General features: G+C 45.7%; 1 long non-coding RNA gene across 1 annotated transcript; it reads right to left on the minus strand.

The window, feature by feature from the left end:
- Window positions 1-913: 913 nt before the first annotated feature.
- Window positions 914-27,950, minus strand: LOC130116542 (uncharacterized). Its single transcript, XR_008810584.1, has 3 exons — window positions 27,894-27,950; window positions 26,119-26,191; window positions 914-987 (listed from the first exon to the last, which is right to left on the minus strand). It is a non-coding gene; the product is annotated as an uncharacterized LOC130116542 (long non-coding RNA).

Here is a 27,950-nt window from a genome sequence, read left to right on the forward strand (position 1 = left end):
CAAAGACCCTTGAGCCTAAACGTCAGAGCCAGATTAACTTCAGGCACCGCAAGGCAGAACAGCAATGCAACGGGAAATGTAAGGCTGTAGTGACTCAAGCACAACCAAATACCCCACATCATATGTCACACAAATACTTCAGAGACAGCGTGGACAAAGCCCCTATCCAACCACTTTTTTTTTATCCTGAAGAACACTTTTTTTGAAAAGCGTTATAATGCCTCCCCAAAACAGTGCAGCTGATAACGAGATTTTTCAGCCACACCAGACTCACAGTTATGATTTTAGCTATGGCTCGTGCAAGACACTCTACCAGGCATACGTTGAAGTTATTGTCTACTTTGCTGCATAAAACAGGGAATAACTGTAAAGTTTAACTTACGAGGTCCATCTTCAACGTCTTCATCAAAGTTAACACTGCTGCTGGAATTGAAGTTAGCCGTTTCAGTCAGTCTCACGGCCTAGCTTTCGCCACCTCTTCGGAGGAGGTCGGTGGTCGTCCAGATAGAGCTCCGGATCGGGGTGCAGCTCTGTGGGCTTTATATTGACGAAGTGGAAGGAGCACACATACTCTCTCTTCGGAGGATATGTCGGTCTCAAAGCCGCAAGCCACGCTACTTTGCGTTCCTCACTCCTTGGCATGAAGTGCAAGGCGCGGGACACGGACATTTTTGTCGAAAATGTTTATGAATTAAACAAGACGTTTCTTACAAAATCTTCAACTTCCTTGAATTGCTGTGGCAACCAACAACGGCACAAGTTAAACCCGTGCTCATTTTAAGGACAAGAACAAGAATTTATAAATTACCTAATTAATGTAACGTTGCCTTGGCGTAGCTCCTGTTACTGCTGTCATGGTGGCATGGCCGGCGGAGGCACTCAACCGGAAACAGAAAACTGGTAAGCGGAAGTAGTCATCTGTCATGTCAGGACCCATTGGCTTCTTAAGTTGTTCTCCAATCGTCATACTTTTTGGTATTCGAAGCGCTGTGAAAGATAAGAAAGATAAGAAAAAGAGATTAGCCTAAAATAAATAAGTGATTACTATAGTAGTTTTTGTTGTGTGTGTATATATAGTGTTTTTTATCGAAACCGTTGAGTGCTCGACTAATGAGGAGCGGATTTTATTTAAATATGAAATCTGTTAAGATCTTTATTTTTCAACTTTATTGTTCATCTTTATATTTGCATTTTTGATCTTGACCTCGTGTGGTAGCCCTGTACTGTAGGCTAACGTTAGTTGTTCTAACTAGCTTAGCTAGCTTAGCTCCTGTTCCGTCTTTCGCAATTTTTGCAGGATAATGGAATGGAAAAATTGAATTATGATGGATGCAAACATCGTGGACCGGATCCTACGGGAATCTTTTCACACTTTCTCCTATGTCCGATGAGGAAAAACCAGGAGTGAAGGCACAGGGGAGACGAAAGCTCCCCATCAAGCTGGTGCAGAGAGTGGGTGGGCTCACTAAGTCGGAGTTTTAAGTGTTCTAGACATGACAACGTGGAGTGTGCTAACAAACCGTTTGTACTGCTGGCCTTGCGTGATGTTTAAGTGTGCTGCTGCAGGAGATGGGTGTTCTTCAATGTTTGCAAGAGATGAAAATGGATTTGAGGATCTACGAAATTTTGACAGATCTGTTAAGCTTCATGGAAAATCAAAGGAGTACGTTGGGAAATGTGAGGATTGATACTCTGATTGATGAAGGCAAGCGTCTCCAGATGGCGAAGCATAACGACACGGTCCGGTAAACCCGCGACATAATGAAAAGGTTGATTGATTCGGTGTCATCACTGGGTCGTCAGGAGCAGGCATTTAGGGGGCATGATGAGAGTGAAAAGTCCGATAATAAAGGAAACTACAGAGAGACGGTAGAAGTGTTTTCCCCGCTATGATTATGTTCTGGCTGCTCATTTGAAAAGAGTGAGGGATGTTTTAAAAATATAATAGGGGGGGTTGGTTGGGTGGCTGTGTCACCAAGAATTTTGGTCAGCAGCCGCCACTGGTAGGTACATTAAGTGCATGTATAAGTGGGCAAATACGTATGCAGATGTAACAGTGTACGGGTATATACATCTTGGACTGTGACCTTGTAGGGTGCAGGCAGTGCTTAAGGTTAGGTTGACATGTTGCCCATTCCTCTTTTTTTAGTTGTACAATTGTTTTGTTATCTGTATTTATTTGATTTATACAATTACTATTATTGTTATTTAGCTGTTTTGTGTATCACTATCTTGAGGGGATTGCTGGGGGCTGGGGGGGGGATAATGAGGGATATTGTCTTAAAAGAAAATTTTGAATCTGTAATACTGTACCATCATACATATGTGTAGATTGTTGAATGAAATTTAGTTATAAAAAAACTTAGATTCAGTGAGCCATTTGGTTTCTTTTAGCGTGCCTGGAAGCCGATTTTTTTTTTTTTGGCCCAATCCAGGACGGCGATCGGTCATTTCAAGGCATTTTTGGTAGGATTTTGTGGGACAAAATTCCAGTAATTTGTAATTGCAGAAGTCATCAGTAATTTTCATTCCATGCAAATTTGCTGTTTGAAATTTGTCAAGTAAAAATTCCTTCACAAATTACCTACTATAAACTTGTGAAGAATGAAATATCCCTTGATAATGTTAAACCTGAGCGAACTGAGCTCTCGGTAACTTAGGCTATAATTTGGCTTCTACCGTGCCATTTATGTCTTCCAGTCTAAGATAAATGCACTGAGCTTGGTGAGATTGATACGGGAAGTTTTTGAATGTCTTTTCCGCACAAACTTCACTTCAAGCCAAGTATATAGCATTTTGTTTTTGTTTTTTTCAGAAACCGTCAATGGTGTTGATAAAAGTGCTCAACAAATGAGGGGCAGAATATCTCTCTCTCTCTCTCTCTCTCTCTCTCTCTCTCTCTCTCTCTCTCTCTCTCTCTCGTATATATATATATATATATATATATATATATATATATATATATATATATATATATATATATATATATATATATATATATATCGTCCATCCATTAGCCAAGCTGCTTATCCCTATCGGGGTCACGGGATGCTGGAACCTATCCCAGCAGTCATTGGGCGGTAGGCGGGGAGACACCCTGGACAGGCTGCCAGTTCATCACATTCTGACACATTCACACCTAGGGACAGTTTAGTATGCCCAAGTCACCTGACCTACATGTCTTTGGACTGTGGGAGGAAACCGGAGCACCTGGAGGAAACCCGCACAGACACGGGGAGAATATGTATGTATGTATGTATGTATGTATGTATGTATGTATGTATGTATGTATGTATGTATGTATGTATGTATGTATGTATGTATGTATGTATGTATGTATATATGGGGCAAGTTCAATTTGATGAACTGAGGAAAATCTTAATAAGATGGATTCGATGCATCCACATACCTATATGCCTACTTTTATATTTCTATCCATATACAGCAGATTTGATTGGCTAATAGCATCACGTGAGATGATAAACCAGTACCTTAAATGCTAGAATAGCTGAGCAGGTTAAAATAGTAAAGCTCTCGTTACAGTAGTAATTCTCGATAATTTCTCATTTTGGATTCGGTTCGGATTGGACAGCTTCTGGGTCCGGACCCGGACCACGGTCCGCCTTTTAGTGACCCCTAATATAGTCTTATCAATAACTATCAGGATTTAAACTCTGAAATCAGTCATCTCAGAGCTATGACCTTACTCCTAGCTTTTGTATGTATACTACTACTACTACAATTGCTGAACATTTTCCAGGCCATTAGGCTACATCGGCTTCTGCAGCTGCAGGATGGATCACTGAATGGGCAAAGTGGCAACTGACCCAGGGCCCCGGGCCTCCAGGGACGCAAGAGGCCATCTCTGTCTGACTTTTTCTTTTTATTCCTTGTTTGACAAATGTGCTTTTTTTCCACTCACTGGTTACCCACACCTCCTCAACAATTGAACTCACTAAAAAATAAGCAGCTGCATCGCAGCAGTCTGCCATGTTGTCAGAATGCTGGGAGGTGCATCCTTCCATAGAAATACGCACATGGAGTTAAAAACGTTTCTCACTAGCGAGGTCTTTGCAAACACTAGAAAAATAACAAGGCCAAAATGGGTGACAGCATATCAAACGAGTCACGCCTTAGGAGGGTTTACTATAATAAACAAGAATAATGTTTGTGCCTTTTTTCTTTCCATAGAGAATGTCTCCATCTTGCCTGAGAAGGTTGCCCATTCGTTACCTTAAGATTCTCCTGATCCACAATACAGAAATGGCTCTTGACGCATCAAAACCAAATGCATTAAATAAAAGCAACCTAAAAAAATTAGTCTATCATCAAAGTCCTTAGAGAAAACTGCACGACCTGCATTATTGCTAACATCTTAACATAAGTCACGCAAGTGATATTTTCTCATAAACCTGGGATAAAGTTGCCTCAGTTTCAAACCGGAGAGTTTTCTCTTGCTGGGTCCTGCCACTGATGGAGCTCGTCTATTCCCATAGAGAATAAGTGTCTGCAACCTGGGGTAGAGATCATAGCTTTTTGACTTTTCCACATGAGAAGATGTGTGACTTGGTTGCTAGCCAGCTGTTTAAACTCCTCACATCACCGCAACACTTCACCTTCATTCTCCAGGAATTAGCGAAACAGAGAGATCCAGTTATCCCGACTCGGGCTGGGATCCTTTGGAAAGTTGTCGGGTAAAACACATGCCATGTGTCAACCGGAGTTAATTTTGTGGATGGACAGAATGATAAAAAAAATAAAATTATCTTGTTCATGTCACGTATCAGGAAAGAACCCAAAAGCAGACGGGACAACCAGGTAAGGGAAGAATCAAGTCTTTATTGAAGTAGCCGATCTCAGGGGTAGAGCAGGAGTTGGCTCAGTGGCAGGTAGGCAGGCAGGCAGGCAGAAGTCCATGAAAGGCGACGTTCCAGCGAAGACTGGTCCATAGTGGAGGCCTTTTAAGGGTGAGGGCGATTGCCGGGGTGAAGGGGGGGTCAGCAGGTGTCAGCTGGCGTAGCAGGTGTCAGCTGGTGTAGCAGGTGTCAAGGGCGATCGCTTTGATGTCAGGGGCGAGAGGCTGTGACAGTATCCCCCCTCCGAGGGGCGCCACCGGGCGACCTACCAGGCCCGTCAGGGTACGTCCTATGGAAATCCCGGATGAGGTTCGCGTCCAGGACAAGGTGACGAGGAGCCCAACACCTCTCCTCCGGGCCATATCCCTCCCAGTTCACGAGATACTGCAGGCCGCGACCGCGGCGACGAGAGTCCAGGAGACGACGAACGGTGTAAGCCGGATGATCGTTGATCATACGAGGAGGTGGGGGTGGGGGGGCTGGAGGAACTAGAGGGCTGGTAGAGACAGGTTTGAGGCAGGACACATGGAAGGAAGGGTGAACCCGGAGAGTGCGGGGCAGCTTCAGACGGACCACAGAGGGGTTAATGACTTTGACAATGGGAAAGGGACCAATATACCTGGGGGACGGTTTTTTAGCGTCCGATCTCAAGGGTAGATCCTTGGTAGAGAGCCATACCTGGTCACCGGGGGAGTAGTCCGGAGCAGGGGTGCGATGATGATCCGCCAAGCGCTGGTAACGGCCGGAGGCCCTGAGCAGTGCAGCACGGGCTCGCCGCCAGGTCCGACGGCACCGACGGACATGGGCCTGGACAGACGGAACCGGAATGTCTACCTCTTGAGAAGGAAAAAGGGGGGGCTGATAGCCGTAAAGGCATTGAAAAGGGGACAACCCAGTAGCAGACGATGGCAAGGTGTTATGGGCATATTCTACCCAGGGAAGTTGTGAGGACCAAGAGGATGGGTTGGCAGACACCAGACAGCGGAGGACAGTCTCCAATGCCTGGTTGGCCCTCTCGGCCTGGCCGTTGGTCTGAGGATGGAACCCCGATGACAGGCTGACGGTGGCACCGATGGCAGAGCAGAAAGCCTTCCAGACAGCAGAAGTGAACTGGGGGCCACGGTCAGAAACTATATCACGGGGAAGACCGTGGACCCAGAAAACCTCCCTGACCAGCAGATCCGCAGTCTCTCGGGCCGAAGGCAGTTTAGACAAGGGCAAAAAGTGAGCAAATTTACTGAAGCGATCAACAACAGTCAGTACAATGGTGTTACCGTCGGAGACAGGCAGACCAGAGACGAAATCCAAGGACAGATGCGACCAGGGATGGTGTGGAACAGGCAGGGGGCGCAGCAGACCAGCACTGGCCCGAGTGGAGGGCTTATTCTGGACATAAACAGGACAGGCAGAAACAAAAGACCCAGTATCCTCCGTCATGGAAGGCCACCAGAACCGCCTGCGGAGGAAGGCTAGGGTACGGGTTACTCCAGGATGGCAGGTAAGTTTGGAAGAGTGAGCCCACTGCAACACGCTAGATCTAACAGCGTCTGGAACAAACAAGCGCCCGGGGGGACCGTTACCTGGGTCAGGCTGAGTCTGTTGTGCTGCCATGACCTCCCTTTCAATGTTCCAGGTGACAGCTGCAGCCGCAACCACACAGGTAGAGGGAACGATGGTGTCAGGTTGGAGCTTGGGCTCAGACTCCTCCCCATGCACACGAGACAGAGCATCGGGCTTGGCATTCCTGGAGCCAGGTCTGTACGTCAAAGAAAAATTAAAACAACCAAAAAAGAGCGCCCACCTGGCTTGGCGCGCGGTGAGTCGCTTTGCTGACTGGATGTATTCCAGGTTCCTATGGTCAGTCCACACTATAAAAGGAAGCTCAGACCCCTCCAGAAAATGTCGCCATTCCTCCAGTGCCAATTTCACCGCCAGGAGCTCACGATTCCCCACATCATAGTTCCTTTCAGCTGGGGAGAGACGGCGAGACAGGAAGGCACAGGGGTGTGTCTTGCCATCCTCACTGGAGCGCTGAGAAAGGACCGCCCCCACCCCAATCTCAGAGGCGTCCACTTCTACAATGAACTGCTTGGTTGGGTCTGGCTGGATGAGGATAGGAGCTGTGGTGAAGCGGTGCTTGAGGGCTTGGAAAGCTGCCTCTGCTACAGGGGTCCACAGGAACGGTCTGGAGGTGGAGGTAAGAGCGGTTAGTGGGGCCGCAACACAGCTGTAGTTGCGGATGAACCGTCTGTAGAAGTTGGCAAACCCGAGGAACCTCTGAAGCTGCTTACGGCTGGTCGGGCTTGGCCACTCAAGAACCACTCTGACCTTGGCGGGGTCCATTCTAACCTGCCCATCGGCCACGATGTAGCCCAGGAAGGTGACTGAAGGGGCATGGAATTCGCACTTCTCTGCTTTTACGAAAAGGCGGTTCTCCAGAAGCCGTTGAAGGACTTGGCGGACGTGCATGACATGCTCTGACAGGTCTCTGGAAAAAATCAGGATATCATCCAGGTAAACAAAAACGAAACGATCCAACATGTCACGTAGGACGTCATTGACCAGACTCTGGAAGACAGCTGGGGCATTAGTGAGACCAAACGGCATCACCAGATATTCAAAATGCTCCAGGGGGGTGTTGAAGGCAGTCTTCCATTCATCTCCGTCTCGAACCCGGACCAGGTGGTAAGCATTGTGGAGGTCTAGTTTAGTGAACACTGTGGCTCCCTGGAGAGAATCAAAAGCGGAAGTCATGAGGGGCAGAGGGTACTTATTCTTGACTGTGATGTTATTGAGGCCTCTATAGTCAATACACGGCCGGAGGGTCTTGTCCTTCTTGGCCACAAAAAAGAACCCCGCACCAAGGGGTGATGATGACGGGCGAATAAGACCAGCAGCCAAGGAGTCCTTGATGTACCTCTCCATGGACTCCCGCTCAGGCTTGGAGAGGCTATATAGACGACTGCTGGGGAGGGGAGCGCCTGGCAGCAGGTCAATAGCGCAATCATAGGGGCGATGAGGAGGCAGGGAGAGAGCTTGCTGCTTGTTGAACACGGCTTGGAGGTCATGGTACTCTGGAGGCACAAGTGACAGGTCAGAGGTCTCAGAGCTTGACACCTGACAGGGGACAGACTGAGGCAGAGCAGACTGGAGGCATATGGCATGACAGACGGGACTCCAACTTGAAATTCTGGCCGATGACCAATCAATATGGGGACTATGCTTAACCAGCCAGGGATGACCAAGTATAATGGGAACAAAGGGAGAATTGATAACGAAAAAACTTAACTCCTCTTGATGGTTTCCCGACAACAGGAGGCGCACAGGCTCGATCTTAGAGGTTATCTGGGCCAGGAGACGTCCATCCAGGGCATTAGCTTCAAGAGGCTGGTCCAGACTCACAGTGGCAAGACCTAGCTGCTTCACAACACTTGCATCCAAAAAGCTTTCATCAGCTCCAGAGTAAATTAAAGCCAAAAGTTTAGTGGACTGACCTTCAAAACTGATGGTAGCTTGCAACTGGGTACGTGGACGAGGAGACAGAGGGCAGACAGTTGGGCTCACGAGGATCCTCCCCCTCCCTCATGAGCCTGCTAGTTTGACGGAACGGTGAGGGCAGGAGGCGAGAAAGTGACCAGGCTGACCACAATACAAGCAGCTGTTCTCGGTGATGCGGCGTTGACGCTCCTCCGGGTTGAGCCGGAAGCGGCCGAGTTGCATCGGCTCTGAAGCTGGGGAAGAGTCATGCCTCGGGCTTTCTCGGAGGACGGCAACCTCAGTCGAGCGAGCTCAGCCCCCAGGGTTTGGAGGTGTGGCCCGTGGTGAGTTGTTGTGACCAGGAAAGTGGCGCGTCCTCTCTCGCCTCCGTTCCCGGAGACGGTTGTCCACACGAATGGCCAGGGTAACCAATTCCTCCAACCCTCCAGGCTCGGGGTAGGAAACCAATTCATCCTTTATGGATTCGCTCAGCCCGTTGGAAAAGCCGGCCTGGAGGGACTCGTTGTTCTATCCACTCTCCGCTGATAGCGTACGGAACTCAACTGAGTAGTCAGCGACGCTGCGGGAACCCTGGTGGAGAGAGATCAGTCTTTTTGACGCATCCTTTCCCCGCACGGGATGATCAAAAACCTGGCGAAAAGCAGTGGTGAACTCAGCGTAGGATGTGGAAGTTGAGGCCCGCATCTCCCACATCGCTGTAGCCCAATCCAGGGCACTTCCCCGGAGAAGACCCATGATGTAAGCAACTTTGGCTCCATCCGTGGAATATGACTGGGGCTGCTGGTTAAACACAATCTCACACTGCATCAAAAAAGGGCGACAAAGTCCAAAATCTCCATCATACTTATCGGGCGGGGCAACCCATGGTTCCTTAGCCGAAGTTGGTGGCGCTGGGGGTGGCGGAGCTGGAGGGGCGGATCCCGGGCTAGCGGAGGCACTAAGTTGGGTCTGGATTCCGGAGATCTTTGAGCTGAGCCCACGGAGGGCGTCAGCCATCCCCTGTAGCACCTGGATGTGCTGGCCGAGGACCGATTCCTGGTTGGCTACAGCCTGGCAGACCGTGGCCAGGTCTGTGGTGGAATAGTCTGCTGGGTCCATAGTGGCTGGAACGTACTGTCACGTATCAGGAAAGAACCCAAAAGCAGACGGGACAACCAGGTAAGGGAAGAATCAAGTCTTTATTGAAGTAGCCAATCTCAGGGGTAGAGCAGGAGTTGGCTCAGTGGCAGGTAGGCAGGCAGAAGTCCATGAAAGGTGACGTTCCAGCGAAGACTGGTCCATAGTGGAGGCCTTTTAAGGGTGAGGGCGATTGCCGGGGTGAAGGGGGGGTCAGCAGGTGTCAGCTGGTGTAGCAGGTGTCAGCTGGCATAGCAGGTGTCAGCTGGTGTAGCAGGTGTCAAGGGCGATTGCTTTGATGTCAAGGGCGAGAGGCTGTGACAGTTCATATGTTCATAATAAATCTAATGATGATAATGGAACTATGATTTCTCATAGGTTTTATTTAGACATTTTTTTACATGATGGCACGCTGTTAAAGCACAAACAGGGCTTTAAAGTGTATGTTGTTAAGTGCCAGGAGGATTGCTGTGACTTGTACATCGGGGAAACCAAATAGATGCTGGCCAAGAGGATGGCACAACACAGAAGAGCTAACACGTCAGGCCAGGACTCCATAGTCTACACCCATCTACAGGTCAGAAGCCGCTCTTTCAAGGATGAGGATGTGCACATCCTTGATAGGGAGGAACACTGGTTTGAACGGGGAGTCAAAGAGGCCATCTATGTGAAGAGGGAACGACCATCCCTGAACCGGGGGGGGGGGGGGGGGGACTAAGAGTACATCCATCGCCATTTTACATTCCCAAATCCTCTGTGAATAGAATAGTACAAATGGCCATTGTAACTAATTAATGGTCACGGCAATTTGCATATGAAACCAAGCATTGTTTTCGGTCGTTATGCCACTGTATTATTTATAAGGGTGGGGATACCTGCAGTCAGTTGAGACTGAACAGGTCAACTTAGATGAGTGATGAAACGTTTGTCTCAATAAACGTTGTGTCCAGATGAACTTATTCAACTTTCTGTGAAAGTTACCTATAATTTAATAATTTGATAATTAATAATTTAATAACGGATGCATACAGGCCACATTGCAAAGCAATTGGCTATTACTACAGTATGAAAATTGCTTAATGTGACTCATTATATACTTTCATATAGTTCAAGACTCCAGATTGCATTAAGATTTATAACTGCCACTACTACTGCTGTTACTACTACTTCTACTACTAGTTGCATTGGGTTGTGGTCTATTAATAGCAGTATCATTAGTGGAGGCAGTGGTCAAAGACAGTAAGGATGGTTCAGAGGTGGAACGACATGCAGCGTATACATGATGCTGGAGGGATACTCACCCATACATAGGCTTTTATTTTTCCTTGAGCCACGTTACACACTTCTATATGCATGTATATTCCTATTTAGACTTAGTATATTGAATATGTGTAATCAGACTTTTTTACATAACCTGCCTGTACCTTCATCCACTTTATTGACCAAGAACATGTACTTGTACATGAAATAGTAAGACAGTACATGGTTTTTACACTCATGATACAGGGACAAAAGAACCTCATACACTGTAAAAGGTGTCTCTGCTAGACATATGGTATCTAATGTACATTCTACATTTAGTCACAGTGGACGTGGAGCCATAGAGAGGGAAGCTGAGTGTCCAGTAGTGTGTTGCACCAGTGTACCATTTGGTATTTGTACTGGGTTGAAAAAATATGTATGTGCAATGTATACAGCAGTGTGAACATAGCACGCAAAAAGCGCTATATAAAATGCAACTTGATTGATTGATTGATTGATTGATTGATTGATTGATTGATTGATTGATTGATTGATTGATCAACAGCAAACATTCAAGTTCAAGTTCAAGTTTCACTTTATGGTCATATACACCTAAAAAGTACCATGTACCTTCCAATGCTATGAAATGCATATGCCCTGGCTCTCTCAGCCCTTAAACTATAGGAAATAATAAATAATAACAAAAACAATAAATAAGAATCAGAAATCCTACAAATAATAAATCACTGAAGTTATGTAAGGAGCATACTGTATTATTCTGACCGCCTGGGGGTAAAAAGTGTCTTTGAGGCAGTTGGTCTGAGCTCTGATGCTCTGTAAGTGTTGTCCTGAGGGAGGGATGGAGAACAGACCACGTGCTGGGTGATGGTGTCCTCCATTTACTTAGGACCTTCCTTTTGCAATGGGTGGTGTACATGTCCTGACACTGTGGTAGTACTGTTCCTCTGATTTTTGAAGCCGTTTTTACTATCCTTCTCAGTTGTTAGTGGTCCTGTTCAGTCAGGTTGCCAAACCACACCATTATGCTTCCAATAAGGATTCAGTACAACAATAAGATGAGATGTATTCCACCTCATTAGATGTAATCATGTGCATTGAACAGTCAGGAAATGTATGAAAAATGGAGCGGCTTCACATTACAATTTTTACTCTGATGCCATGTGTTTGGCACATACAGGAGGAACAGGGACAATTGCTTGAAGTGCTGCAACAAATTTACATCTGCTTCAAACTTTGGATTGGAGGAGTAAGATTAGAGGAGATAATGAGTACATTTGTAAAGTGCAATCTACCAACTGAAATGCAACATAGCCCTTTTGTTTGTTAACAAAAGCTGTTATTGAAACTTTCTGTCACTGGTATATTTAAAACAATAGCTAATCCACAAATATTCAGTTCATGAGCACTTTTGCAGTTGCTCGTTTTAATGGTTACTGTCTGGCAGGGGGAAAATGATACAGCATGTAGCATTTTACATCTTCATCATAGCAACCAAATGCAAAAGGCCAGGGCAGGTATGAGTTTGGAGAGGAAGCCAAATTATTGAGGCTAACAAGTAGATATACCCGATTAAAATAAAATAATTACTAACTGGCGCTGCAATATCAATGGCTAAAACTCCCTTCTAACCATGCTTTTTTTTTTTTTGGAGGTGGGGAGCTGTTGATACAACAACACTGCAAGGCACAACCAAAAGAAAAGATGAAACCGAGGTTTCCAGCGTCCTTGCGTTCTGTGGTTTATATACTTCACTTTACTATTGAACACAATACGTTCTAATTCGTTTCTCAATCGTTCTGCTCAACTCTGTTGACAGAAATAAACTCGCGTTTATTTCACCAGCAAGCAACACTCTGGTTCAACCAGCTCAAACCGGCTCATGCATGTTCAACTAGGAAAGTATTTCCTGCTTTCAAAATAAAAGTCCTTCATTATTTATGAAGGTAAAAACGTCTGAAATCAATAATTAGCTCAGCTATAATGCAACTGGCATAATATAAATTAAATCACTTCTCAAATCATATGAACATATTAACCATAATCTTTAGTTAATAATTTTATCTTGTTTAACCATTCATTCTGTAAACCCAAATACTTCACTGGGTTACACCCGCATGACTCCCATGACACCCAGCTGATCTTGTCCTTTCCTCCCTCTGACACACAAGTAGAGACACGCATTGCTGCATGCTTGACTGACATCTCGGAGTGGATGGCGACACACCCCCCGAAGCTCAATCTGGACAAGACAGAGCTGATGTTCCTCCCGAGGAAAGGTTGCCCACACCGAGACATGGCCATCACCATTGACAACACCGTGGTGACGCCAACTTGGACTGTGAGGAATCTGGGTGTGATCCTGGACGACCAACTGTTGTTTGCTGAAAACCTTGCATCGGTTGCTTGCTCCTGCAGATTTCTCCTCTATAACTTCAGGAGGATTCACCCATTCCTCACCAACGAGATGGCACAGGTGCTCGTTCAGACTCTGGTCATCTCCTGGCTGGACTATGGCAACTCCCTCCTTGCTGACGCCCAAGCGTCGGCCATCAGACCTCTGGAGCTTGTTCAGAAAGCTGCAGCTCATATGGTGTTCAACCGCCCTAAATTCTCCCACATAACCCCCCTTCTCATGTCCCTACACTGGCTCCCAGTAGCTGCTTGCATCCAGTTTAAGACTCTGGTGCTAGCCTACAGGGCAGTGAAAGGAACAGCTCCTTCCTATCTCCATGGTCAAGCCCTACACCCCCGCCTGACCACTTCGCTCTGCTGCCGCAGGACGCCTGGTTGCCCCGTCGCTCAGAGGCCCTTGCTGCCGATCGACCTGGTCACGGCTCTTTTCTGTCCTGGCCCCACAGTGGTGGAATGAACTCCCCACTGATGTCAGGACAGCGGAGTCGCTGCCCATCTTTTGGCGCAGGTTGAAAACTCACCTCTTCAAGAACTACTACCCTGTTACTTGTTCTTAGCACTTATTGTATTCACTCATTTAAAAAAAAATCTCTTTCTTGCACTTTTACTTTAGCACTGGTTTTGCTCTTAGATGTTTGTTTAGATGCACTTATGACCTCTGATGACTAGTAGTTCTCCTGATTTCCTACGTTAAATGCACTTATTGTAAGTCGCTTTGGATAAAAGCGTCGGCTAAATTACTGTAATGTAATGTAATGCTCAAGTTGGAAGTTTTGGAGACAAAGCAAGAGAGGCAAGATTGAGATGGCTTGGACATGTGTGGAGGAGAGATGCTGGGTAAATTGGGAGAAGGATGTTGAATATGGAGCTGCCAGGGAAGAGGAAAAGAGGAAGGCCAAAGAGGAGGTTTATGGATGTGGTGAGGGAGGACATGCAGGTGGCCAGTGTGACAGAGGAAGATGCAGAAGACAGGAAGAGATTGAAATGGCTGATCCACTGTGGCGACCCCTAAGGGGAGCAGCCAAAAGTAGTAGTCATAGTATATTGCACAGAACGTAGCTAATTATCTCCACCAGGTCGTAGCCTAGAGAAGACTATGTTTGGCCGTGGCATGTGTATGTGTGTGTCTGTCTGCGGCTAATCTCGTGTACTACTGGACGTATTAGCCTAAACTTTTATGTGCAGAGTTATGACTGTATGATGAAAAACCTCTTGTGGTTGCAGTGATTAAATACCTTCGAAAAACGTATGTTCTAACTATCGATGCTCTCCCTCACTCACTCTCCAGCTCTCTCGACCAACGTTGCTTTCCGTTGCTGTCCGCTCTGAGTCAACTGTGCGCAAGCGCTACTCACATCTACGATTGAGTCAGATCAGGCTGCGAAAGTGTCAAAACCTCTACTACTACTACTACTACTACTACTACTACTACTACTACTACTACTACTACTTTCGGCTGCTCCCGTTAGGGGTCGCCACAGCGGATCATCCGTTTCCATTTCTTTCTGTCTTCTGCATCTTCCTCTGTCACACCAGCCACCTGCATGTCTTCCCTCACCACATCCATAAACCTCCTCTTTGGCCTTCCTCTTTTCCTCTTCCCTGGCAGCTCCATATTCAGCATATGCGATAGTGTCAGAACCAAACTTTATTTATTCGGGTATGAGTCTTGAAAGTAAACGAGAAGTCTGTCATGTTTCGCAACCCAGCAAATACTGGTCTCAGCACAGGAGAACTGGAGGAGCACTGGATGAACCAAAAATAATTCGCCTTGTGCACACGACCGCCATTGGAAGTAGCATAGTCTCCAATGTTAAAACTCCACTGAAGATCACAGTCAAAGCTGGAAATTATCTCAGTAGTGACAAAAAAAACAATAAAACAATGGTAAGAAAACATTTCCCATGGCTGAGCTATGTTTTCTTACCATTGTTTTAGCAACCATTGACCTTGATTCATTTTATTTCTTGAAAACTGCGACGGTTAAATATATTTTATATCTTTTAATAAGCTCTGTCATTTCATGTCAGAGTCACTTTTGTGCACAGAATAAGATCTCTATTCTGTGCTTTCATGCGAGGATCCGCCTAGGTGGCTACACATCCACAGACTGACAGGCAAAACGTTTTTGTTAGGTAGATTTTTAGCTTGAGCTCTGCATATCAACAACTTTTAAAAAAAATATTTTCCATATTTCCCATTCAGTCGACTTGGGCGCAGTGCTAAAGTCTTACAATGGCAGGAAAAGCACTGATTTTTCTGTCCATGTGCGCGTGTATTTCCCTTCTCCCAATAGGCAGAAAACTGTGATGGTTTGTGGCCAAGTCCGAGCACCGGAGAAGGGGAGATACGTACGCCTGGCAGAGATCTGCACTCTTGAGTGCACTGCTCTAGTTGTAATTGTAAAACCCTCTTAGACTTAATTGTAATTTAAGGCTAGACAAATAGATTTGACTTGACTTTTATTTGCTACAGTCTTTATCAGTTCAATAATATTTGCACTAGCATGATAAGCATATTTGCTCCAGCATGATAAGCATTATGAAGTAAGTGCATAATTACATCTCCCTGTTTAGCTAACAGATTTGATACTGTGAGGAATGTAACAAATCAATGGCCTCTTTGAAATGAAGATACCTACATTGAGTTACACTGAATAAAAGGAATGCATGCTGCTAAATGTGATGCAGTCGTGAAATTATTACTGATACGACAATTCTGCCATTTGAATACAAAACGTTTCAATCTATTCGTACTACCACCCTGCCCTTCTTGAAATCCCTTTCGGGAGGGAGAAAAAAACCCCCAAAACAAAACAAGCATAGACCTCTAAAGATCTCCATCCCTTGGCCTGTCACACATGGTTGACCATAACAGACACATTGTGCTCGGGCTCGTCCATTGTTGCTCTCCATGGGCTCTGCCTCTGTGGTCCTACTCTCTGTGGACTTAGTCTCCGAGGACATCATGCTCTGCTCAGCCTCCGTGTCCGAGAAACAGGGGAGGATGAAGCTAGTGGAAATGTGCACACAGTTGGCACGATACCGCGATAGCCCTTATGCTGTTTGCTGAGGGTGTCGGGGACCTTTCCTGACAGACAAAGCGACGGACACCAACAGAGAGTGGTTGCAGGCATGTCACCTAAATTGGCAGTTGAGGTTTTGCAGGACTGTGGGATGTGCCCCTGGGGTCCCCTAAATTTATCACTGAGGTCGAAGCCAAGTTATCAACTGTGAAACATCAGATAGCTTGAAGAATATAACAGTTATGTGCATTGTTTTACAATTCTCCAATACAGTTTTTTTCCTATTTGGCAAAAAGTAACATCTAGATTTAAAGATTATGATATGCAGTAAAAATTGCGATTAGTACCCCTTTTTTTAAGTACTAAGAAAAAACATCATCTGCAATATTAGCAGCCTTAGAAATACTCTGTATTCTCTCTTTCACTATGGGAGAGCTGAAATGTAATAACAGTAACAAACATTTCCTTTATCTAGCAATGAAACTTCTTATATGGGTGGGCAAATAAATATATGTCATAGAAATGTATTAAGAAGACTGGCTTATAACTGTTGTGACTATTTTTTTGTGGAACACTTGCAACATGCAGTAAATATACACCAGGTTATTATGGAAAAACAGCATGTTTACACTGTGCAAGTAGCAAAAACACATCAATTTTCATTTCTTTAGTACTTTACAGTAGTTACTCTCATTTTGACAAGCAATCGTATTAGGTCACGCAGACACACGTGTAAAAAATGGTTGGGACACATATTACAAGGACAGAAGCAGTGACCATGCGAACTGTCAGGATGGTCTCTCCGGCCCCGACTGCCTACCTCACCATGGCAACACTTCCCACTGTGCTGGCCCCGCAGCTATACAGTGTTAGTCTCCTGCGCATTGCATGCAAACCAGGCCTGCAGCATCCATAACACATGCAAGTGCACACGCTCACTGAAGACTTACTAATATGTACACTCGCACAAATTCGTTTGTTTGCAAGCACATATGCATATAAACAAACACGCTCGAGCGGCTGTTTTTGAAATCAAATATAAGTTTGACCTCTCACACTGAAGAAAAAAACAACAACATGGTTACCACTACTCCCCGGTTATTGTTGTAGCGAGGATTTTTTTCACAGAGAAAATAACATTTAGACAAGGGTCCCTCGATCAAATGACAACAATTGTTGGATAAATAAGCCTTTAAAGAGTATTTGGATTCCCAACATTTCTCATATTAAAGATAGTTAATGTACCACATAAGAGGCTTGATGCGACGGTCTGTATTTTCATGAACTATCTCTTCAGTGTTTTCCATTGGTCAGATTGTGATAGTGCACCCAGCTGCCTACAAAGTGTTATACTCTGCTCACCTCAGCAACAGTCCAAGCTAGCCATTAGCTAGTCCAGACCACAGCACCGTGCTATGCATTGCTTCTAAGTGTATTGCTGCTGAATAGGGTCCAAGCTACATAAAATCTTTATTACAATGCAAGATAAGATAAGATAAGATAGTACTTTATTGATCCTGAGGGAAATTGATGTACAACATTTGCAAAATATTGTAGTATGAGGTACAGGGAAAAAAATATCAATATCAATATCAAACTAGATAGAGAACAAATAACTACAATATCTGTATCACAGAATTTCAAATCTGTGCAGTGATCACGTTCATAAATAAATAAATTGACTAAAACTAAAATATAAAACTATTAGAAAGTGCCATGGTGAAAGTAAAGTGTCCAATGACTAGTACCAGAATCCAAACGCTAAGGCTATCGCCACCTCAGAACCCAGGTCACTGCTGTCCATCTCCCAATGGGAGGTAGATGAGTTGAAAAGCTTGATGGCCACCGGAAGGAAAGATTTCCTGTGGTGCTTAGTGGTGCGCCAAGGTGGTATCAGTCTGTTGCTTAAGTTGCTCTTTGTATGACCAGTGCATGATGGAGTGGGTGAGAGTCATAGCCCAAAACCAGAATCAATCCCAGAAAGTTGAATCAGTTCATCTGGACATAACGTTTAGTAGGAGAAACATTTCATCACTCATCTAAGTGACCTCTTCAGTCTAAACTGACTGCAGGTATCCCCACCCCTTGTAAACAATACAGTGGCATAGCGACTGTTTCATATGAAACCAACGATCGGTTTCATATGAAAATTGCCGTGACCATTAATTAGAGTTACAATGGCCGTGTGTACTATTCACAGAGGATTACAGCATGGTAAAATGGTGACAGATAGACTCTTAGCCCCCCCCCCCGGTTAAGGGATGGTTGTTCCCTCTTCACATAGATGGCCTCTTTGACTCCCCGTTCAAACCAGCGTTCCTCCCTATCAAGGATGTGCACATCCTCATCCTTGAAAGAGTGGCCACTGGCCTGTAGATGGGTGTAGACTGTGGAGTCCTGGCCTGATGTGTTAGCTCTTCTGTGTTGTGCCATCCTCTTGGCCAGCGTCTGTTTGGTTGCCCCGATGTACAAGTCACGGCAATCCTCCTGGCACTTAACAGCATACACTATATTGCTCTGTTTGTGCCGGGGACCCAATCCTTGAGGTGGGTCAATTTCTGGTGCAGTATGTTTTGGGGTTTGAAAGCAACTGCGATGCGATGTCTGGGAAATACATGTCTAAACTCTTTCCAGCACTCCCGCCACATATCGAATCACCACTAGTTTACCCTTTAACAGCTGTTGTCCATCTTCTCTCTTCTCCTGACTGGTGCACTGTTTGGACGTCTTCCTGGCTTCAACAAATGCCCAATTAGGTTAACCACACTTAACCAGGGCCTGTTTAATGTGGGATTTCTCCCCTTCCCCGGCCGCTGTGTCGGTGGAGACATTGTCAGCTTGGTGGTACAGTGTCCTGGTGTCTCCTAGTTCGTGCTCCAGTGGATGATGAGAGTCAGACCTTCAGTACTGATCAGTATTTGTTGGTTTCTGGTAAGCATCAACAATCAAAGGTCCCCCAACAACAATTGCAGTTTTGGTCTAAGAGGGCTAACCTGTAATTTTTCACATCCTCCCTGGTGTTCTTGATGTTCAGTTAATGTGGTCGTGAAATCTGGCACGTCCTGAGATTTGAATTTGAACCCAGGTGTCATCCACAAATCTGAAATAATAGCTAGGTGGTGTCCCGGACATCAGAGCCCTCTTTTCCACTTCCTCCATATACAAGTTGGTCACGATAGATGAAACAGGGGAACCCATAGCACACCCATGCTTCTGCCTATAGTACTGCCCCCCTGTATGTGAAGTACATGGACTGACGACACAGCTTCAGGAGCAGACACACTTGGTCAGTGTTAAGGGTGGTAACATCACACAAGACCATTGTTTCCTCTGCCTCCTTAATGATGTCCCTCACCTTATCCACAAAATCCATAATATTCTGAATGTGATGTTTATTACTGCCTACCAGCGGGTTAACAATACGTACAAGAAACTTAGAGATGTTATCGGTCACTGAGTTAATCATACTATCAATAGGCTGCAGTGGCACATCCTGTGTATGTATCTTAGGTAAACCATACAGACTAGGTGTAGCTTCCCCCGGGTATAATCTGTGGTACAAATCCTGTCAATAGCGTTGTCCTGTTCTAACAGCTTCAGACAATTTATCAACTTTTTCTTGTAACCACTGCCTGGATCTCGTTTCAGGGGCTCATAAGTATTTATGTCGCTGAGTAACGTCATAACTTTCATGATAGTCTGTCTGGTTTAATAAAACAGTGCATCTGTCTTTGTCTGCCGGAAGGATGATGATGTTATTGTCCTTTCTGAGAGTCGTCACAGAATCAAGTTCTACCCGCAGGACAGAGCCAGCCTTCGTGATGAGCGTGTTGATTCTGTTGATGTCCACTGTTTTCACCCTGCTGCCCCAGCACACGGCAGCATAGAAAATTACACTGGACACCACAGATTGGTAGAACATCCTCAGCATAGTACTGCAGACACTGACTGACCGGAGCTCCCGCAGGAAGTAGAGATGGCTCTGGCCCTTCTTGTTCACAGCGTTGGTGTTCTCTGCCCGGTCCTGCTTGCTGTTCAGCTAAACTCCCAGGTACTTATAGTCCCGAACTGTCTCTACGCTCACCCCCCAGGATGGAACTAGGTGTAGGGGATGATTTCCACCTACTGAAGTCCAGCACCAGGTCATAATTTTAGTCATAAAATCAGGTTCAATCACGATGTGAGGAAAATCCATTTTTTTTGCATGTCTAGACATGTCATTAAATGTATCTTGGCATTATTGGATCATAAAGGTTGCAATAAAAAAAATTTAATGCAACTTTTAATTCTACCATGTGAGGTTTCAGTGGAACCAGGAAAAAAACAAAAAAACTCAGAAAGTAAAGATTTTGTGATCTTAGATAAAGCGAGGTAAGGATGCCAAACCTCTGCCCTGAAAGATTAGTAGAACGTGATAATTAACATAGTGGTGATCAGAATTTGTAATCACTGAAATTCATAGCAGCAAATGACAAATGTCTAAAATGCACAGTAAATTTAAAATGTAGTGTAAAATCATAAAAAGAGTCATGACTTTTGAAGAGTTGGATGCTTTTCAGTACTCTCCCCTGTTGAGTGCGATGAGAACAAATACAGACTTTTGTTTACCTCCTATGCAGTGTTTACATGGAACCTCCCATTTTATGAAATAGTAAGTAAAAACAGTATTTCTTTTTTTGTGTGTGTGGATCCCCCCCCCTTTTCTCCCCAATTGTACTTGGCCAATTACCCCACTCTTCTGAGCCGTCCTGGTCGCTGCTCCACCCCCTATGCCGATCCGGGGAGGGCTGCAGACTACCACATGTCTCCTCCGATACATGTGGAGTCCCCAACCGCTTCTTTTCACCTGACAGTGAGGAGTTTCACCAGGTGGACGTAGTGCGTGGGAGGATCACGCTATTCCCCCCAGTTCCCCCTCCCCCCCAAACAGGCGCCCCAACTGACCAGAGGAGGCGCTAGTGCAGCGACCAGGAAACACACCCACATCTGGCTTCCCACCTGCAAACATGGCCAATTGTGTTTGTAGGGATGCCCGACCAAGCTGGGGGTAACACCGGGATTCTAACTGGTGATTTCCATGTTGGTAGGCAACGGAATAGACCACCACGCCACCCGGACGCCCTAAAACAGTAATTGTTTGGCCCGTCTCTGCCTACTCAGGTTTTGAAAAAGGTGAAAAATAGATGCGGGACGGTGATGGGGGTCGAAGGCGGCAGTGTTATAGTACAACACCACATCCCAGCTTCTTCTTCTTTCTTCCAGAGAATCTAGTCGGCTAATACTAGCATGTTATGTGTTGTCGACATCTTGTGGGCCCGTGTCCTTGATGGCCCCGTATTAAGTAGGTAATTCTTTTTCTCCCCAATTGTATCCAGCCAATTACCCCACTCTTTCGAGCCATCACGGTCGCTGCTGCACCCCTTTTGCTGATCCGGGGAGGGCTGCAGACTAGCACATGCGTCCTCCGATACATGGAGTCGCCAGCCGCTTCTTTTCACCTGACAGTGAGAAGTTTTGCCAAGGGGACGTAGTCCATGGGAGGATCACGCTATTTCCCCCAGTTCCCCCTCCTCCCTGAACAGGCACCCCGACCGACCAGAGGAGGCGCTAGTGCAGTGACCAGGACACATACCCATGTCCGGCTTCCCACCCACAAATGTGGCCAATTGTGTCTGTAGGGACGCCTGACCAAGCCGGAGGCAACATGGGGATTCGAACCACCGACCCCCGTGTTGGTAGGCAACAGAATAGACCGCTACGCTACCCGGACACCCCCAGTAGGCAATTCTAAGGAGGTTGATACAGGAAAAAGCAAGGATTTCCTGTCTCTCAAAGTGGCCATGTGATGCGTTTTATCGTCAGAGCAATCAGTTCTTACCATCCTAGGTCCATACCAACATGGTGTCCGCGCAAAAAAATGTAGAAATGTAAAAAAACAAACAAACAAAAAAAAATTCATAATCACAATAATAGCCCAATTAGACTCAATATGCTGTCTTTAACCACCTTGAACCCGAGTTTAGCATGACCTAAATTACATTTCATTTTACATTAAACCAATGCAGTGTGTTCAATTAAATAATATTGCAATGCAGGCACTTAAATTAGATGTTTTGTTCTGATGACAGGCTTTGGTGAATATGAGCAAACACCCTGCCCCTGTGTTCAAGCAGTTAAGGTGGATTATTCACTCAGAATTAAAAGTGATCGACAGCATACTCCATGTGTACAGTAACCGTATCCGGCCTTTGCTCTTAACTGCGGTCTTAAAAGCTTATTTTTCAAGTGACATTTGCAGTGGTAGCCCTTTAATAGATTTCTCACCTCATTCTTTCGTTTTGAAGCGGCGCTTATCCTTATTTTGGGTTCTTGGGTTGTCCATTGAAGAGTGAAGAACATGTTGAATGTGCATTACGTTTTACTCAGACGACGGCTGTATTAAATGAAACGCAGATGTGTTGGGAGAAAGATACACCGATTTGCTTCATTTGCGGTACGTTGTGTCATTGGTGAATTCTCCAGCCAGATTGTAATAGTCCGTTCGGAACAATATTTTCCATTCACAGTCATTTAGTTATTTATTATTATTGTTTTTTTTTAGGGGGGGGGGTTTGTCCAAAAGTGACAGATCTGGTTCACAGACCTGTTTACTCTGGGATATCATCGGAGTCCAGTACTTGAGATTTCAGAGAAAATAGTCTTTTTTGTTAGTATGTGCGAAAATATATACATGCTATTATTTTGTTGTAAAGATCGGTAAAACAATTGTGTGGCAAAACAAACTGCATACAAGGTTAGGGGGTCTATACATTTCAGGTGTGGTTAATGTCCATATGACTTCAGATTTAGTCACTGACCGGTTGTTCTTCTGAAAACAAAAGCAGGATTATCAGTGGACTAATTCACAGTAGAAACAAAAGCACTGAGTTTGTTGTTGGTTGTACATTGCATCATCTGTATGTGTGTGTGTGTGTGTGTGTGTGTGTAATTCATGTGCATCTGCATATGTAGATGTATTTGGTAGCAAATGCAAACACACGCGAACAACTGCATAGGTCCTCTTCAGGCAAATCACTAACACACACGCACGCACACGTGCACGCACGCTCAGTGAGACCCTGGTTTGTCCCCCTGCCCACTTCCTTTGCAGCCCATGGTGTTTCCGTTGGGGTGAGAGAGTGCCAGCTCCCTCCCCCTGTTTCCCAGTGGGGTCCTGCCTCCCGGCATCTGTCAGGGCAGCTGTCTCTCCTCTCCGCTCTGCACTGCACCACACCGTGCCAGGCCTCCGCAAAAGACTGTGTGCAATACACACATTGCACCCATGCAGAGTTATACACGATATGGCCTGCCATTGAGTAAAGACATTTTATCTGGAGTCGTCATCGGGTTTTCTCATCGTGAACGGCTCATTCAGCAGGACTTATCCAGTGAAGCCAGACTCCCGGGTTGTTGGTTCTCTCCTGCTAATGACAGCCGTCATACGAAATAACCGCTTTGAGTGTTTACTGAATGTTATCCATGCAAGTTTTGGGAGGGTGTATCGGTGTTTTATTGTCAAAACGCAGCAGATGAAAAGAGTGATGAAAAGATCACTGTTACTGATGTCTTCCTTCTTCCGGTTCCTCATGACCAAGCGACTCAGAGCCCACTGAAACTGGTTGGACTGGTTGAAGGACAGAGTCGGTTTACCATGTGTAGTTGTTCACTGACAAAACTGTAAGTTTGAGAGAAAGTAGTCCCTCCGCTTGTAAGGCTATGCTCAGTTAAACCACACATTCGCCGCACTGCTCGGTGCACGAAGCAGCAAGAGGGATTCCTGTTGGTTGTCTTTCTGCAAGAGGACTTTCTGCAGCCAATCAGACCCAGTAGCTTTGACTGAAGGGACCACATACTGGAAGAAGCTGCTGTTTTGTTTTTTAGGGGTTTTTTTTTGCTGATGGTCTCCATTTCAGTGACCAAGAGCAGGGCAGTGGTACCCCCCCCCCCCCACACACACACACACAGATAGGCATCCACAGAATGGTCTCACGTGATTCCCTCTAAGTTGTTATTCATATGTGTGGACCAGCAGCCACTCAAGGGAGTGGGGGTGGGGGGGGGATGGAGAGCAGAGATCAAACAGGGAGGGACAGCACAGGTCCAGGTGTGCCAGAAGCTTCAGGAAGTAAACATACGGGCACTGAGCTACACAGGTGCTGAAAAATGATCCTCTTCTCTGAGAGGCCCAGGGAAGAGGAGGAGGGAGGCAGACCTGGGGAGGAACAGGGCGACTACTCAAAAACAAGGGGAGAGAGAGAGAGAGAGAGCGAGAGAGAGAGAGAACCTGCCTGTGACTGTAGTTTTGACCAGCATCAACAATTTACTCCTCTTCACTGATAAGCTCACAAATACACAAACGCCCCTTCCCTCGCACGACAGGCACTCAGAACATACACATAGTCGGGCGAGCAAATAAGCACAAGTACTTTTTTGCACACGTGCAGAAACAAGTGCCCATAGATGTACATGCGCACACACACACACATGCGTGTATACACACATACAAATGCAAGAGTCTGCCCCCCACCCCTGCCTCCTGGGGGTAGAGGTCTATCCAACACAGATGCAACCCTGATTAATTGGGCGCGACGCGGAGAAGTGGGTCTGGAAACTACCTGGCAATTTCCTGCAGCCGATACCCCCCCCCAACTCCAACACCCACCCACCCCACACACACATACACCTCCCACCTTTCCTTCCACCCCTGCCTCACATTTGGATCACGTAAGTCAGCAGGTGGGCTGCTGGGAGGAGTGGCTGTGGTTGCCGTGCGGTGTTGATATTCTGCCTGCGTCCAGCTTGCTGGGCGCCCTACATTGCAGGCACTCCCTCTGGCAATGCTTGCCTTGGCTTTGGGCTGAGCGCTGGAAACACTGAGGCTCTGACAGACTCCATGGGCACGCATACAGGTACACACACACACACACACACACACACACACACACACACACACACGCACACACACACAGAATGGACTACTACTCTCCATGAGGCTGAAGAAAGAGGGAGCAAGTGAGCAAGAGAGAGCGAGAGAGAGAGAAGGTTGTAGAGGCAGTAGTGAAGAGAAAAGAAAAGGGATGGGAAAATAGACATCGAGGAGGCAGAGAAATGGATAGACATATTTACCTCGTGCTCATTCAGTAAACCATGTGGATTACCCAGCGGGGCAGGAGGGAGGCTGTTTTAATGAAAGCACAGGAAGGGGGCAGCAGCTGGTGGCATGTGTTTGAGCCGGGAGGATAAGACCCTGGCAGTGGACTCGCCAGCTCCCTCCTTCCCCTGCTTTCCTCATCTCCTACCCCCCTCCCCCACTCCCAACCCCAGCCCCTCACCCCCCCAACGCACAGGCCCAGACCCCCCCCCCCCAACGTCACCCCCCATAGAGAATGAGCTCCTTTGTCCGTTCCACCACCGCCCGTCCTGGAGCTGGGCCTGGGCCTTGGGGGCCTGCCAGTGAGCCAGCACCAGAACCGGAGCAGAACCAAGTTCAGCCCCTCACAGCGTTGGCTGGAGCCTGCCTCCACGGACCAACAGAGCTCCCAACACAGCCTGTGTTGGGAATGGAAAAAGAAAAAAGACCAAAAAAAAAAAAAACGAGAGAGCGAGAGAGAGACATCAACAGAATTGTTGGACAATACGAATGAGGGAGAGATGAATAGAGAGAAAAACAGAGGGACGGGGCCCACATTATAGCAAAGAATATTTCACACTACAAGCCACACACTCCCACAATGTCTCATTTTGAATTGACGACTCTCTACCTATGTGTGCAAAGGGATGAATTGCGTGAATTAAGCCAAATTAACCGAGCGGTTAGATTGGATCATAACGCTCGAGCTGGTGCGTTAATTTAGCAAAGTTGTGCCGCGAATCAGATTCACCGTCTACTTGAGCTTGAGATACACTTACATGGAAGATCATTTGCTGGTTGTCTGTGCAGGATATGTACCGTACACACCACACTTGGGGAAAATGTCGGCCCCTGAAGCAAAAAAACAAAACCAAAAGAAAAAAAGTGGTCATCAAGCAATTATTACCCACAAGTGAACGGTAGCAAAAGTATGAATTAATTACAGATACGGCCGACGCTTTAATCTGTTAGCTGCGGCTGCAATGGAAGCGCACAAGTGGAGTATCGACTGCCATCTCTGTTACTCACCAAGTCCATTTACACGATAATTTTAGAGTCTGAGACGGCTAAGTGTGCCTAATAATACGAAAGTGGAATGGATTTTTCAGCATGAATTTTTAAAACGGTCCATTTGACTAATTCATAAGAAATATATGATTTAAAGCCTATAGGTTGCATGAAATAGTTAACAAATTGGCAAGTGCGTTTAAGCAACAGACTGGTGTGAAAAGTGCAGCTCGTCAATTTTTCCTCCCCCGTCGCCACTCGTTAGTGCTGCAGGTGAGTGTGGAAGGGGCCACGCAGCACATCGGAGGCTGAGACGTGATGAATGTGAGGGAGTCTATCGGGGTACTTGCTACCGGTAGCATCAACACCGCGGTATTCGAGGTTATACGAGGGGTTTCTGCTTATCAGAGGGGGCTGATGCACAAAAGGCCTTGTGTGTACTCCAGTAATTGGATCCGCGTCACCTTGGTGCCCCTCAGACCACAACCTGGCCCTTTACCGCCTCGTCTACTTTGCGCTCTTCTCCCCCCCCCTGCATAAAAGCGCCTTCATCCCGCCCCGCCACGTTAGACCCGAACCTTATAATCCAATCCTCGTTGGATCAGAAGCTCAAGTAGATGCTCTCTTAAGGGCATAATGGTGAGGTCAAATAGGACCCCACAAGTGTTCCAGTTTCCCCCCTAACAGTCGTTAGAAAGGCTTTCTGAAGCGCCGGTGTTTCCCAGTGCAGATACATAGAATAAATAAGATATCTGTTCTAGATATTGTCAATTATCTCAGTAAATCTGTGCAAAATAGGATGTCATACTCACTTTTATAAGATGGCCTACACTTTCCCATTATCACACCACTTTTATATTTGCTTTTTACTATTTTATGGCATTATTACTATTGCTCTGACTATTTTATGTAGTTTTATTTAATGTTATTGTCATTGCAAATTTTAATCGTGCTCATTTTAAATATCATTTCTATATTTTTGCATGCACTTCCATACATTCTGCACTTTTATTTGTTTTAAATTTGAGAGTTTGTTCTTTTTTGGCATTCTATCTGTTTTACATGAGACCATTATGTGAGATCATCTTTTATATTTGCATCTTGTTTGTTTATACTATGTTGGGATATTTCCTTTAGTTAAATTTCACCTGCTTTATGTGAGCTTATTTCTTTATCCGCATTTTAGTTAGTGAACTTTTTTTTTGCACTTGGACCACCATCTGTTTTGTATGGGTTGAGTGCTGCTTGATATATATAGTATATGCGCTCATGTTCTTACTTTTTGTACGTCATACAGGATGTGGCTTACATGAGGTTCTGATTTTTTTTTAAAATTTTTATTCTGTAATCCTTTAATCTGGAAAGCACTTTGCACCTAAGCTTGAAAAGTGCTATATAAATAAATTAATATTATTATATCGGTATTCATCTTTTAATGTCCTATTTTCTTTTTAGAATGTCACATACATCTCATTTGTATTGTCATCATCATCATCATCATCATCATCAGTCATTATCATTATGATTGCATGTATGGATGCCATACTTAATTGATCCCGGGCTCTCTTTTCTCTTGCCTCCCTCCACAGGAAGCACAGAACAG

The sequence above is a fragment of the Lampris incognitus genome, chromosome 8 (assembly GCF_029633865.1).
Source record: "Lampris incognitus isolate fLamInc1 chromosome 8, fLamInc1.hap2, whole genome shotgun sequence".
NCBI lineage: Eukaryota > Metazoa > Chordata > Actinopteri > Lampriformes > Lampridae > Lampris > Lampris incognitus.